Genomic DNA, 14,425 nt, shown 5'->3' with positions numbered 1-14,425 from the left:
AAAGACCCAGGAAAAAAAAGCATCTTTTTGTCTCAGGTTAAATGGGTCAAAACCATGCCCCCATTTCCGTATTGCTTCAACAGTTCCAATTAAGTGTTAACCATGGTGGTTTAAACTAGATTGTACCAAATCATGATCCTAAACCATAGTGGGAATGAGGCCTTTATGTTTCAGAGTGGATCCATTTTGACTACAATAGTAAGCATAGCTTCTTTTGTTATTCTTTTGCTGCTCTTGCAAAGAAGTGTGAATTGTATGGCTTTCCAGATGTACTTTCCAGATGTACTTTCCAGATGTACTTGGCAGCTCCCTGCATTCTTCCTCCATTGACTATGTTATTAAAGTTGCTGGAAGTTGCAATTCAACAAGGTGGGGGATCACACAATTCTCAGTCTGCATTAGCAGATGGGATAGGGCCCCTGAGTTTTGTTAGAATGCACAAAATATGGGCATCTGTTAATCTTCTGTTCTGGTTAGTGCCAGGATAGAAAAGGTTACAGCAGTGGCAGGTCCTGGTATCTACTCTGCTTTGTACTGCTAGTCTGGTTCCTATACTTGAGGCTATCAATTTATCAAACCATTCTGGTTGATTCATCATCTATATTTTAACAGAGTGATCAGGTGCATTTAAAACATTTGCTAAAGCCTCTAGATGTTGGGGGGGGGGTTTAAGAAAATGTAAGGCAAACTACACTTAAAAGCTACCATGTTAGGCTATTTTTAATATGCTCCTTCTTTTAATTCCATGTTAGAGTAATATCAGAATCACAATAGTTATATTTTAGGGAAAATAATGGGCCTGAACAGACAGGTCAAAATAAAGCTGCTTGGGGTCACTTTGGAAGTATGTTGTTTAAATGACATACACATCTTAAGAGTCCAGAAGCTGTGCCAAAGCTGCGTTCTAGTCCTTAGCAATGGAGCCTGGCTTTCAAATGGCTTCCTGCCTCTTACGACGCATGCAGCACTTAAACAATATATCTCCAAAGTGTCTTGAAGCAGCTTTATTTTGGCTTGTCTGTTCTGGCCAAATGTCATCATTTTAAATGCTCCTATCCCATTAAGATTGTCCCCCTGACTATTAAAATTCTTGAATGTTGCAGCCTTCAACAGAATATTGTCTCAGCTTGTCCACATCACTAAAAATATAGGTTGCATAATTTATAGTTTGTGTTTGATGTTCACCAAAGGAAAGGCTGCTGCTCCTGGAACAGCAACAGCAAAATATTTATTCCATTTTCCCTTTCCTATGGATGGATTCAAGGCAGCTAATAGAATCTACTAAACAATCAGGACCCTTGCATTTAATGTTATAGCATCCACAATGATCACTGCAAGCAGTACAAAAAGGAAAAAAAGCAGTCAATAAATGATTCTTTACAAGTTCAAACAGCCTCAGAACTAAAATTGTAATGTATGAGAAAATCCTTACATTTTTCCTTGTAGCTCTTCATATAATCCTACCGCTGCCCCATCTCCTTTCCCTCACAGGTCCCAATTGTGTTCCATGACAGAAACCAGCTAGATTTTTTTTAAAAAAAAATGCAAATACTGTAATATATTTTCTACACCCAAAAGCTTGTGGCATCTTAAAATGGCCAATAAATGGGTTAAATTCCCCCTATGACTTCTGTGCTCAAACCTGCCACCCCTCTCTCTGCAAGTGTTCATTAAATAGCAAAATGTAAAAATGCTTAGGGCTTTGTTACATACATTTGCATGTAACATCTAGTTTGGTCCTAAATGAAGGGAATGGGTGGGGAGAAGAACATAGGAAAAGTATGTGCACTACAACTTCTAATAAAACCTGAAGCTAGAAAAAGAGACTAAAATCATGTAGAGTGCTGAAAATGGCAACAAACTTCCCAAATCTGGTGTTAGCTGGCAGAAAATGTTCTATTCTGTCACACTTGCAGATGATAAGCTGACAGGAAAGAAGCATTCAAAATAAACTTATTCTCACTGAACTACAACACGTGCTTTTTTAAAAAATGTATTAAATAGATTTTGAGGTGAGTGAATTAATCACCATTCAGAAAGAATCAACTATGATCTTTCCCTGTGTGTGTGTGTGTATGTGTGTGTGTGTGTGTGTCTGTGTCTATGTCTGTGTCTGTGTGTGTCTGTGTCTAGCTTGGCATGTCTACATGGGACAGACAAACTGGTTTTCCCAGAAAATCTGGAGCACACTGGAGAAACAACAATAAAATGTTTATATAGAAACCCATTGTGCCAGCTTTGGCCACCACTATTTTGTGAATTGTTCCTGCTGAGGTCACAAGGATGCTAGCCATCTTGTTATCAGCCTCAGAGGGAGTGACTTGTGCTGGCAGTAGTGTGTGACACAGTGGTCCACTGTGTAAGCAACCACGCCATGTTGCTGCAAAGTGCCTAGGTATGTAAGTGTGTTGTGTGCCTTCAAGTCATTTCCAACTTATGGTAACCCTAAAGAAAACCTATCATGGGGTTTTCTTGGCAGAGGAGGTTTGCCATTGCTTTCCCTTGAGGCTGGAACATATGACTTTCCCAAGGTCACTCAATGGATTTTGTGGATGAGTTGGAGGTCAAGCCCTGGTCTCCAGAGTCATAGTCCGACACTCAAACCATTAAGCCACACCAAGGTAATGGGAAAAACTGGAGGCAGGTTCAGGGCCAGAATATTCCAGAGGCAGCCTGTAGTATTCTGGTTAGTGTAGATCCACACCCTGGGTAAACACAGATACATCTTAATTGAATAGAACAGAACTGAATTGTAAACCCACATTTAATTTCCCAGATTCTGAATTTTGCTTTGGAATTTACTTTTTAGAGTTCTAGGTTCCCAAAGAGTGGGTGGTAAATGGTCAATACATTACAGGCATAACTTAAGTAATAAAGCCACTGACAAAGGAGCACTTATAAAGTGTCTTTTCTATCCACCCAGACCCTCCTTTTAATCTCTTTTTTAAGTTGTGTATGCCTGCCTAAAACTAGCAAAATAACAGCAGCTTTCTCTAGAATCACTTACTGAGCACACAAACAGCAAAACAAAGAGAAAAGGGCACACTGAATTATCCTCACAGTTATACCCAGCATCCATAGGTTGGATCATGAAAATGGAAATTGCAACAAAAACTGAAACTTCTGAAATCATCATCACCATCACCACCATCATCTCTGGATCTATTTTGAAAGAAGCTTTCAAGTGGTCTCTCCAAGGTTCACAATACTGTTTTTATTTATCCAATCTTGACCTAGGGCCGAAGCAAAACACTCTTTTCTGTCATCTCCCGTTTGGCTTGGGAGTATGACATTTACATGCTGCACACTTCCAAGCCACCTGGAAGCCACTCAGCCACTTACATGGGGTGTGGCTTCATGATGCTCCAGTGGCACAGCATTTACACACTACATGCTGCCAAAATATCTTGAAGCTGGCTTCCAGCCATGGTGTGGGCAGACAAGCCAGCTTTTTGCTTCCTAAAAAAGGAGTGGCTGTTTGCTGCTCCTTTTTCGGGTGGCTTCAAGGTGGATTGGAGCCACGGTGTGCAGTTGTTACAGCCTGGCTTCACAAAGGGTGGTTTCAAGCTACCCTGACATTCCTCATTACCTTTGACACTTCATTACAACACTGGGGTGCTGTTTGTCACACTGAGATGTGAATGAATTTCAGTATCTCAGTGGTGAACATAAGATACTCCCAAACAGAACGCGGAAGCCAGTCACTGCAGTTGAAGGGTTTATTTAAACAGTATAAGAAGCAAAAACTATATACAGCTGGTATAGAACTCTTGGATGAAAGCATATATAGGCTTTCTCTTTCTCCAGCTCTCAGCAATATAGGAACTCTCCAACAAAAGTACCAACCACTGACCAACTACAATGACCCACACTGAGCTGTGCTTCTTATACATTTGTCTCATGCAACTTTGCCTAAGCATTGCATCATGCTCATTACACTAGATGTCCAGATGCTGTACCAATAGACATTCAGTAGTCTACCTCCTTCAAGCACATGATCAGCAGATGTCCTGGCCTTTGTCACACATGCACATTCACATATGACTCTGAAGTTCTGCAGATATAATACTGCACACCATATAAATGTGACACTGTTTGCATATGCATCCTGCCTTGCTACCACTCTGGGTGTACCAGAGCCCACCACTACTGGTGAAAATGGGCCTCTCTGAGGTCAGAACAGGGTACCATCACAGGATAGAACAGTTGATGCATTGTAAACAACCATCCTGCATTGCAACAGATGGAAATGGAGGGCCATCTTTTTAAAGTAACCTTAAAAAAATGTTTTGTGGGAGTATACAGTAGATTCAGTGGCAAGGCATCATCTGGACAGTTCACTCCAAAATCATGGATTGATTCTGTGTCATCTGGACTCTGCACTGAGAGGACAGGGGGAGAAAATTTTGTTTGGCTTATGAAGACAACCTCCAAGTCTACAAAAGCTTGTTCTACAACATCTTTTGCTCAGATAGTCTCAAAAGTGTGAACAAATCAAAGGGAGTGGCACAGACCTTGCTTAGATGGTGGAAGGAGAGGCAGGAGAAGCTAGAGAATATGCAGCTGACAGCTGAAGCGCTGTCCGGGAATGCTGCCAACACACCCTGACACAGCTGATAAGAGCCTACTCGGCAAAAGAAAACCATGCAGAGCTGCCAAGAAGCAGTTCCTCAAGCAACAATACCAAACAACGTCCAATAGCATAAGCTACTAGCCAATCCAAAGTTCAGGATTACAGAGAGTAATACTACCAGTCTAGTCTGAGGTCAAGAGTGCCAGAGGGTTGGTCAAAGTGTCCGGTCCAAGGTCAAGGATTCAACGGCAGTTAATGGTCTAGGAAGCTAGGAGTCAGATCAAGCAGCATTCACTAATGAGAACTAATAGACTCTGACAAAGAGAGCTCAGCATCTGCCAGGTGTCTTACATCTAACTCCTTTATCACAGCTGCTGAGTAGTTAATGAGCATTTCTCAGCACGCCCCTTGGAGTGCCAGAGGCACGCCCTTTCTGATCTCCTCTGGTTAAAGGTAGGAACCTCAATGCTCTGCTGCTCTATGTCTCCCAAGTCTGGCACTTCTACTAGCGCAAGGCTGAACTGCTGAGCCCCAGGCTCCACTGAAGAAGATCCCACAGAGATAGGATCTGTCTGAGCCAAATCTACTGTGGCTGGGAGAGAAGAGCTGGGAACTTGGCAGGGCACAACTGGGTCCTAACACAGCCTCAGGTTCCTCCTATACCTGAGGAGCTGAGTCCTCCTTCTTGTCGTCCGAGTCATTCTCATGGCTGGCCATGACAGGCGCTTTTCCTTATTTTTACCACCACTGCTGATGCACTGGAACTGCTCTGCCAGGCTGTTGGGTTGAGTGGGAGAGTCACTGAGTGAGAGTGATTTGAATGCTTTCTTCTCCTGCCATATATAAAGTGTAAAGCAACTGGGACTTGCCATCACCTCCACTGCTGTGCTATGTCATTTTAAATAAGAGGATTCAGCATCTACATTTGTTGGTATCTGCGTGGTGTCCTGGAACAAAAGCCCCACCAACATAGTGGGCCCATGTACATGCACACACACACAAATATAAATGTGTGGTTGCCGACTAAAGTTACAGTATGTACCCGGTTACTGGAATGTAAGCCCTCCTAAAATCTGTGGGGCTTATTTTTAAATAAATAAACATGAATAACACTACACTGCAATTTGTCATATTTTAAAAGGACTTTTGTACCCTTTTTTTTGGGTGCCTTACTTACTTACTGAACTAGTTTCAAATTTCTTCAAATGCTGAAATACCTTACAGTTCTATACCCATTAGCATGAACCAGCTGTAGATAACATTTGGGGAGAAAAAATCTGAGAGAAACAAAAAGGTAAAAAAACACACCTTAGTTAAAGAGAGAGTTAAGGCTTAGTATTTGGAGAAAATGAAGATCAAGAAACAAGGGAAAATGTTAAGGGAGCAGTTCTTGACCCCAAGAGCCATTAGGGTCACCATTTCCTGACATCAAAGTACCATGTGTTATCTGGAGCATTTTGTCCTAATAACTGTTACATTCTTCCTCTCATTTCACATCCAAAGAAAGAGATTCTACAATCTTATCTAATAAGTTTACATTTTTAAAAATAACATGGTAGTGATACAGACCCAAATGAAATATAAAATTGATTTAAGCCGATACAAGAAACACTATTTATTCCAGGAAAACCCACTATCTTGCCTCAGGGAACTGTTCTTAAAATAGCTTCTTCAAGAGAGCAAGTAGGGAAAATTTTGAAAGAAGTCAATGGCGGGATACAGACGGGCAAAAAGGGGTGTGTTCATGACGTCATGAAGGTATAGCCTTCAGACGGCCCTTACCTGAATGCCGCCATGAACACGCCGCCCGCACGCCCCAAGCGGGAAGAAGCGGCATTAAAAAGGTGCTGCTTTTCCCCGCTTCTTTTCTATATACTGCGCAGCTGCGCATCTCCGTCTGTAAGCTGCTGCACCGGTACACCAGAATTGTTACACCGCTAATTTAAGTTGCCCATTTAAAAGCTCCGTGTCTGCTACGTCGCATAATGAGTCGGGGTCCTGGAACATGCGCAGTTTGCACTGAGGCTCTAATTAGAGCATCAGATGACATGCAGATGTGGAAGCTGCAGTACAGCTGCACTCTATTTTAATGCTCGTAACCCTAACCCTAATCCTAACCTTAACCCTAGAGCAACATGTACGCATGCGCTGCTAGAATTGTGGAAAGTTTGGAATTTAAAGTGAACCCCTACACACATTCCTGCTCCATTTTCACCTAACAATAAAAAACCCCTAAAACTTTAAATATTTACATATGTACAAGGGAGGTGATGGGGATGGCAGGGGGACAGCGGTGGCAGCGGCGACAGCTGTGGCTGTGCATTGCAGATTCAGCAAGAGCGTGGGGACCAAAGGAGAGGAGGCATCCATGATGCTGGTGACACTACCAACGTGCAAGCGGACAAGGATGCCAACACCAGCTGATCACCAGCTGGCAGGAGACCACCTTTGTTCTTGGGCAGGGCGAGGGAAAAAGTTTAAAGGGGCCTGGGCACTTTAAATGTGCGCATAGGCTTTCTGCCGCCGGTGCTGAGCGCCGCAGCTGCGCAGCTGCGCATCCGCCAGCCGGCAAAAGAAAAAAAAAGCCCCGTTTTTGGCCGCCCATGCAGAAGCTGCCTCTCTCTTTGCAGCATACTCCGAGGTGGCAGTATGGAAACTGCGGGTCAGAAACGGCCCCAGGTGAGGCGTCTTCACTGCCCCCCATGTGGAAGCCCCATACACCTGAGCCACGCCCCCGGGGCGGGCGGTCTGGAGGCTCCGTATTCAGCAGAATACACCTCCAAGATGTCTTCCCCTGCCCGTCTGTACCCCGCCAATGTTTCCCTGGAGAAGGGGTGTCACAATTTGGGACCAGGAATATTTGATTATGTTTCCTGAATCTGCGTGAGTTTCTTTTACCTAATCATTTCATGTGCGAGATCCTTCTTACTATTCCCATTGATATTTCCACCATTCCCCAAAGTGGCAGTGCAGAAGTGGGGCATTTATTTACAAAACAGAATATGCCAAGATTTCCCTAATTGTTAGTTCACATTAGAGCCTAGGTGTACATTATTATGTCTTCAAAATGCTGGTAGGCTTTCTATTATTATGGATGCTATAGGGCTGTTTCTCAGAAGACAGGATTGTTCCACATCCTTCTCTGTTGTGCACAACTGGTTAATTGCACAATCTGTTATGCATTGGATCAACACTGTCTCCTTCCTTTCTTCTACACATCTGTGACAACAGCTATTCAAAGAAAACCAATTTCTTTGTTTGGGACAAATGCAAAGCTGCAGATGTGCATTTTTTTTGCTTCAGAAATAGAAACCCAAAGAAATATACTGAATGCTTGCAATGTCCCTCAGTATATATATATATATATACTTCAGTCCCCACAGTTTCTCAAAAAGGGATGCACAAGCAAATGGGCCCTTGGTTTAGTGAATTGATAAGGATTTCATGAACGAGCTCAGGGTTTACATCCTGAGCCCTATGATGGCCCAGGATTTAACAGCAGAGTACAGCTGAAATGTGTGACAAGACTAGGAAGAAGGAGGTTTGTAAATATCTCTAAACATTCCCCTGCCAAGGAAAGTTTAAACCAGAACTCAAAAATCACTTTAAAGTAACTAGTTGAAGTTACTGTTCAGGTACAGGAAGTAATTCATTACAATTATAGGGACCCAAACAGACAAGCTGAAATAAAGCTGATTCGGATCACTTTGGAGGTATAATGTGATACTAAATCACATCAGTAATATAAGTGTACATGAAAGTAGGAGGAGAAGAAGAAATATTCAATATTGTACCATGTGATGTTCCTCCTCTTTCATTTAATGAGGCCACAACTCCATAAAAATGTTACACTTGCAATGTAAAAGGGGTGAAGTTATCCTTTGTTAATATATTATCATAATGTAATACAATTATAAGGATGGGTGTAGTGTAGTGGTTTGATCATTGAACTATGACTCAAATCCCTGCTCAGCCATAGAAACCCACTGGATGACTTTGGGCAATTCATACTCTCTCCGCTTCAGAAGAAAGCAAAGACAACCCCCTCTGAACAAATCTTGCACGAAAACCCCATGATAGTTTAACCTCAGGGTTCCCATGATTCAGAAATAACTTGAAGGCACATAACAACAGCACCAATGCATTGGGAAAAGAAATTAATTACAAGTAGTTAATTACTTTACCACTCTGGTTGAATCTATGGCCTGTTTCCTGTTGTCTAGGTGTAATTATTTACACCCACTAGTTTAAGGTGAAAAGTCACACACCTGTGCCAAATAGAAAGAGGGAAAGGGAAGTGAGTTTAGGAGCCCAGAAATCATTTCTGTTGTTTCACATAGGATTAAACTAAGTTGAATTCTGAAACACTGACTTTCCATTTTTTTTAATCATTGGTTTTAAAAGAGGAGAATCATATTTGCATATATGAAATTAGTTTATATGATTACTTGAACCACATATGTAATAATTGCAATTGAACATCCACAGCCACTCTAAACATCCCCATTACTTGGCTAATGTTTTTGTATTATATTCAATACCTACCTCATTAAAGCTTCATAATCAAACTCATTTTGAGCCACAGGTTTTAAAACAGCATTTAAGATATGAAAGGAACAAGCTTTGCCTGATCATCATTCCTTTGAAGTGCACTGAATTATGCAAAGGGGGGAAATATATATTTTTAAACTGTCTGTCCTGCTGTACAGAGGTTTTTTTAAAAAATGGATTAGCTATATTCCATGGCAATCCTGTTTGCTTACACAGTAAGACCTGCTCTATGCAGTTTTATGTATGCAATCCCCAAGAACGGGCTTGTGTAATTGGTTTAAAGCAAATCCAGGGCTATGTTACTGACAGATGCTTTGTTAAACAGAAACATTGAAGCAAGGCAACCAATGAGTGAGGAGTCTGAGACAGTACAAAACTGCTTTGGCAAATTAGATTCGATATATTTTATTGCAATCCATAACCCAGTCTGAGCAGATTGTACAGTCTTGCATGTGAGCAAAGTTTAGCAAGTCAATAATACATAGCTGTCAGATTAAAGTAGCTTGCCCTGGAAAAAGGGAAGAGACAGGTATAAGTCACCAGAAACAGAGATTGATATTTTAATGCCATCTTTGTGAAATGAAATAGGAAGGTTTTTTTGTGTTGATTAATAACTGTTAAGGCGCAGCTGGGACAAACAGAAGAGATGTTGTTAAACCTCTTCTTTGAACTATACTGCTCTCTAATGCATGCATGGGAACTCTATGACTGAATGATCTTTCACACTAAAAATAATCCTCATACAAAAGGAGATGCTAAGCAGAAAGATTCCAGCCTAGCCGTGCATCTCATATATTCATTTTCTAAGTGCATGAATACTCCCATCAGTGTTTGTGTGCATGTACACACACACATATAAAATTATGTGACACACACATTTTCTGGATGGACCTGTACCATCCAGATACAAAGCTGACCATTCTCCTCTTACACAAAGGATGCAATCCTTACTGTGTACTAGGAAAATGATATCCTGTCTTTCTCCTGACGTGGAACCCAATTCCCACAATACCATTTGGATGGGCTCATGTATTCATATTCCTTATTTGATGACTGTAAGCAGTAATAGTTGATGAACCATGCATGCATATTCATGGTCTAGAACCAGAAAGCATAACGGCACAGCATAACTCTCTGTAAAACTCAGGAAAAGCAGTTCTTAAAACTAAATGTAAAAAGATATAGAACATAATGCTAGAGTGTGAAGTGTGATAACTAAAGAACATGCAGAAAATAACTACCAAGTATATAATAATCTTAATCAAATGTATTGTATTATTTTAGAAAGAATTTGATACACACACATGTAAAAAGTAACAGACAATATTAAGTACAGCTAACTTAACCCTAAAGTCACCAGATCCCATCTGATTTTAAAAGCTAAGCAGGGTCTGACTTGATTAGTACTTGGATGGGAGACAACTGAATACCAGGTGCTGTAAGCTATATTTCAGAGGATGGAACTAGCAAAATTACCTCTGCATATTCCTTGCCTAAGAAAACCCTAGGGAATTCATGTGGTTGCCATAGGTTGACAGGGTATTTGAAGAAACATAAATGTACAAAATCAGCGGTGTCACTAGGGGTGTGCGGGTGTGCAGGTGTGTGGATCACACCAGGTGACACCCTGCTGGGTACACATCCCTTCCTCCTGTGTGTCAGTTTACTCGAGTGTAAAATTGCTCACAGCAGGGAGGGTTTGCTCTGGGCACCTTCCCTCCTTCCTGAATGCCATTTTACTTCTGAGTTGGCTCCTTCCCAAGTGACATTTTATTCCTGAGTAAACACATATGAGAGAAGTGACCAGTGGGGTCCCACAAGGCTCTGTCCTAGGCCAAGTGCTATTCAACATCTTTATCAATGACTTAGATGAAAGAATAGGGGGGGGGGGTGCTTATCAAATGTGCAGATGACACCAAATTAGGAGGAATATGAATACCCCAGAGGACAGGATCAAAATTCAAGATAAATTTAATAGTTTACGAAGCAGGGCCAAAGGTAACAAAATGAATTTCAGTACAGAGAAATATAAAGTACAGCACTTAAGGCAAAAAATATGAAATGCATAGATATAGGATAGGGGACACCTGGCTTAAGGAGACTACATGTGAAAGGGATCTAGGAATCCAAGCAGACCACATGTTGAACATGAGTCAACAGCATGATGCGGCAACTAAAAAAGCCAATGCTATTTTAGGCTACATCAATAAAAGTATAGCGTCTAGATCAAGGGACGTAATATTGCCACTGTATTCTGGTTTGGTCAGGCCTCACCTGGAATACTATGTTCAGTTCTGGGCATCACAATTCAAAAAGGATGTTGACAAACTGGAGCATGTCCAGAGGAGGGCCAACAAAATGGTGAAGGGTCTGGAAACTATGCCCTATGAGGAACGACTTAGGGAGCTGGGGATGTTTAGCCTGGAGAAAAGAAGGTTAAGAGGTGATATGATAGCCCTGTTTAAATACTGAAGGGAGGGAGGGAGCTGACTTGTTTTCTCCTGTTCTAGAGACTAGGACCCGGAGCAATGGATGCAAGCTCCAGGAAAAGAGATTCCACCTCAACATTAGGAAGAACTTCCTGACAGTAAGGGCTGTTCGACAGTGGAATAAACTCTCTCGCAGTGTAGTGGAGTCTCCCTCCTCGGAGGTCTTTAAGCAGACACTGGATAACCATCTGTCGGGGATGCTTTGACTGAGAGTTCCTGCATGGGAAGGGGGGTGGATTGGATGGCCCTTGCGGTCTCTTCCAACTCTATGATTCTATGAAAAGAGATTTCACCTCAACATTAGGAGGAACTTCCTGACAGTAAGTGCTGTTCGATAATAGAACACACTCCCTTGGTTTGTAATGGAGTCTCCTTCTTTGGAGGTCTTTAAACAGAGGCTAGACAGCCATCTGTTGGGGATGCTTTGATTATGAGTTCCTGCACAGTGGGGGGTTGAACTGGATGGCCCTAGTGGTCTCTTACAATTCTATGATTCTATGATTCTAAGTAAACTATACTTAATATTGTCAGTTACTTTTTGAATGTGTGTATAGAAATTCTTTATAAAAATTATATATGTTTGACAATTTATTTAAGTTTATTCGATACTCGGCAGCTATTTTCTGCATGTTCTTTAGTTTGTTCAGTACACTCTCTTGCATTATATTCCTTATACTTCAACATTTAGTATTAAGAACTGCTTTCCCTACATTTTACTGGTGTAGCATTCTTTTTGGAGACCCTCTGTAGTTTTTGTGTAAAAACATAATTAATAATAATAATAATAATAATAATAGATTTTATTTTTATCCCGCTTTTCCGCGATGATCAAAGCGGCATACAGATTAAAATTTCAACATAAAAATACATACATATCGATAAAAACAATGTAAAAAATATCACATTAAAAGCTATTACACAGCCAGCTTGGTTGAATTGATCCAAAAACATTGCAAAAATTATTTGTCAATGTATTTAAACTATCATTGGAGAGCCTACTGGGTGATCCTATCTCCACTTCTTCTATGATGTATAAGAAAACCTTCATTCTCCTGACCAGTTATCTGGCAAAGAAGCACACCCAGGTATATTGCACCTGGCAGAAAAGTGTCCATCCCTGAAGAAGAGTGAATGTTTCCAGTCACAGCTCCACACTTGATCATTGTGTAGAAAAATGAAAGCATGCTCCTGGGTGTCCTTGTGCATGGATGGTGATGATGAATGGAAAGATACAGGATAATGGTTTTTCACAACTGTATTCAAAGTACATATACCAGCATAAGTGAGAATTTTGTTGGCATATGCCACCAATAAGATCCTGGCTCACATCATTTATTTATTGGATACACATCCTCTCTTTCTCCCAACATGAAGTCTCAAGGTAGCTTGCAATAAGATGTCAATAGACTGATCTGCCTTTAAATCAACACTCAGTACAGATATCCACATGCATTCTATAAGGAACTAACAGTAGAAGTGTGTGTGTGTGTGTGTGTGTGTGTGTGTGTGTGTGTGTGTGTGTGTTAGAGAGAGAGAGAGAGAGAGAGTAAATGGGTAACAGACTGAGTGTTTTCCACCAAAACAACGGAAGACTGGCCTTTATACACCATGACTTTGGCTGTTTTTATAAAACCTGCAGGATTTCTCCTTTGCTTCCAGCTATGCTAATTCCTTCAGCAATGCTCACTTCCAAGAGTACAGTTGATGTAAAATTAATTTATTTGCTCTGCAATATTGTACTTTATGCTTACACCTGTGTCATAATTCCATTTTGGTTTTGCCTTTATTCTAGAGAGATCAGTCTCAGCCATGTTTTGCAATGCTCCTTCATTGTTCAATCTCTGGTCTTGTGTTATCTGCAGAGAATTCTCCCACTTCTTGCAGAGGGCACTGTACTTCACGTCTTTCCTCCCTCTCACTGCCTTTGTCTCTTCTTGAGTCCTTGAGCATTTTCTGATGAACAGGAGGTTGATGCTCAAAATTCCCTGGAGGTATCTATACGCTTGAACTTGAGCTGCACTTTGTCTGACCTGGAACAGACATGGGTCAGGAAAACTCATAGGAAATAGCAGGCAGTTTCATTCCCTTGACTGCATAGAAACAAATGCTCTTTGCACTTTGGGTTGTAGCTCAAGAGACTTTTCACACACTACACAGTTTTAGGTGTACACCTAAGGTTTTTTTTTAAATGTACATCTGCAAACATAAAGTGAAAATATGAGAGAATGTTGTTTGTTCATACAACAAATACACTTTTTAGAAATCAGACATTTTGCTGCACCTGTGGGTTTTTTTATTGTTTTATTTTCCTTCCACCCTGCCTTTCCACTAAAGGGAAAACAGTGTTCAGAGCAGCTATCTACATCATTAAAAACAAACTGAACAATGAAACCATTAAAATATCACTGCAAATCAATAAAATTAGTTATCAATTAATATTAAAACAAATTTAAAAGGGGGTTTGAGGCAACGTAAACTGTCTGCATTCTCACCTTGAAAGCAATGAGAGTAATTTCCACTATTTCAGAACAACATATGAGAAAACCCTTTCCTACATGTTAGTCATGTTGGCCTCTATATTTGAAGGTATTCCTATCTCTCACCCTATACTTCATTTTCTCTGTTGAAGAGTTACTAGATTTCAATCAACTTATGAAGAAGGGAACTTATAGATTCTTATCAGCGGCATCCATTAACAAATGATTAAATTGTTAATAAGAAAGGGCTGTTTTACTGATAATTACGATAACACTTCCATGATGAAAATGAAAGTGTTACACGTTAATAGCACCAGGCATGATCCCACCATGGC

The sequence above is a fragment of the Sceloporus occidentalis genome, unplaced genomic scaffold (genome assembly GCF_023333645.1).
Source record: "Sceloporus occidentalis isolate IW3139 unplaced genomic scaffold, rSceOcc1.0.p SCAF_2, whole genome shotgun sequence".
NCBI classification, from domain to species: domain Eukaryota; kingdom Metazoa; phylum Chordata; class Lepidosauria; order Squamata; family Phrynosomatidae; genus Sceloporus; species Sceloporus occidentalis.
The sequence above is the reverse complement of the archived record's forward strand: the minus strand, read 5'-3'. Positions refer to the sequence as shown.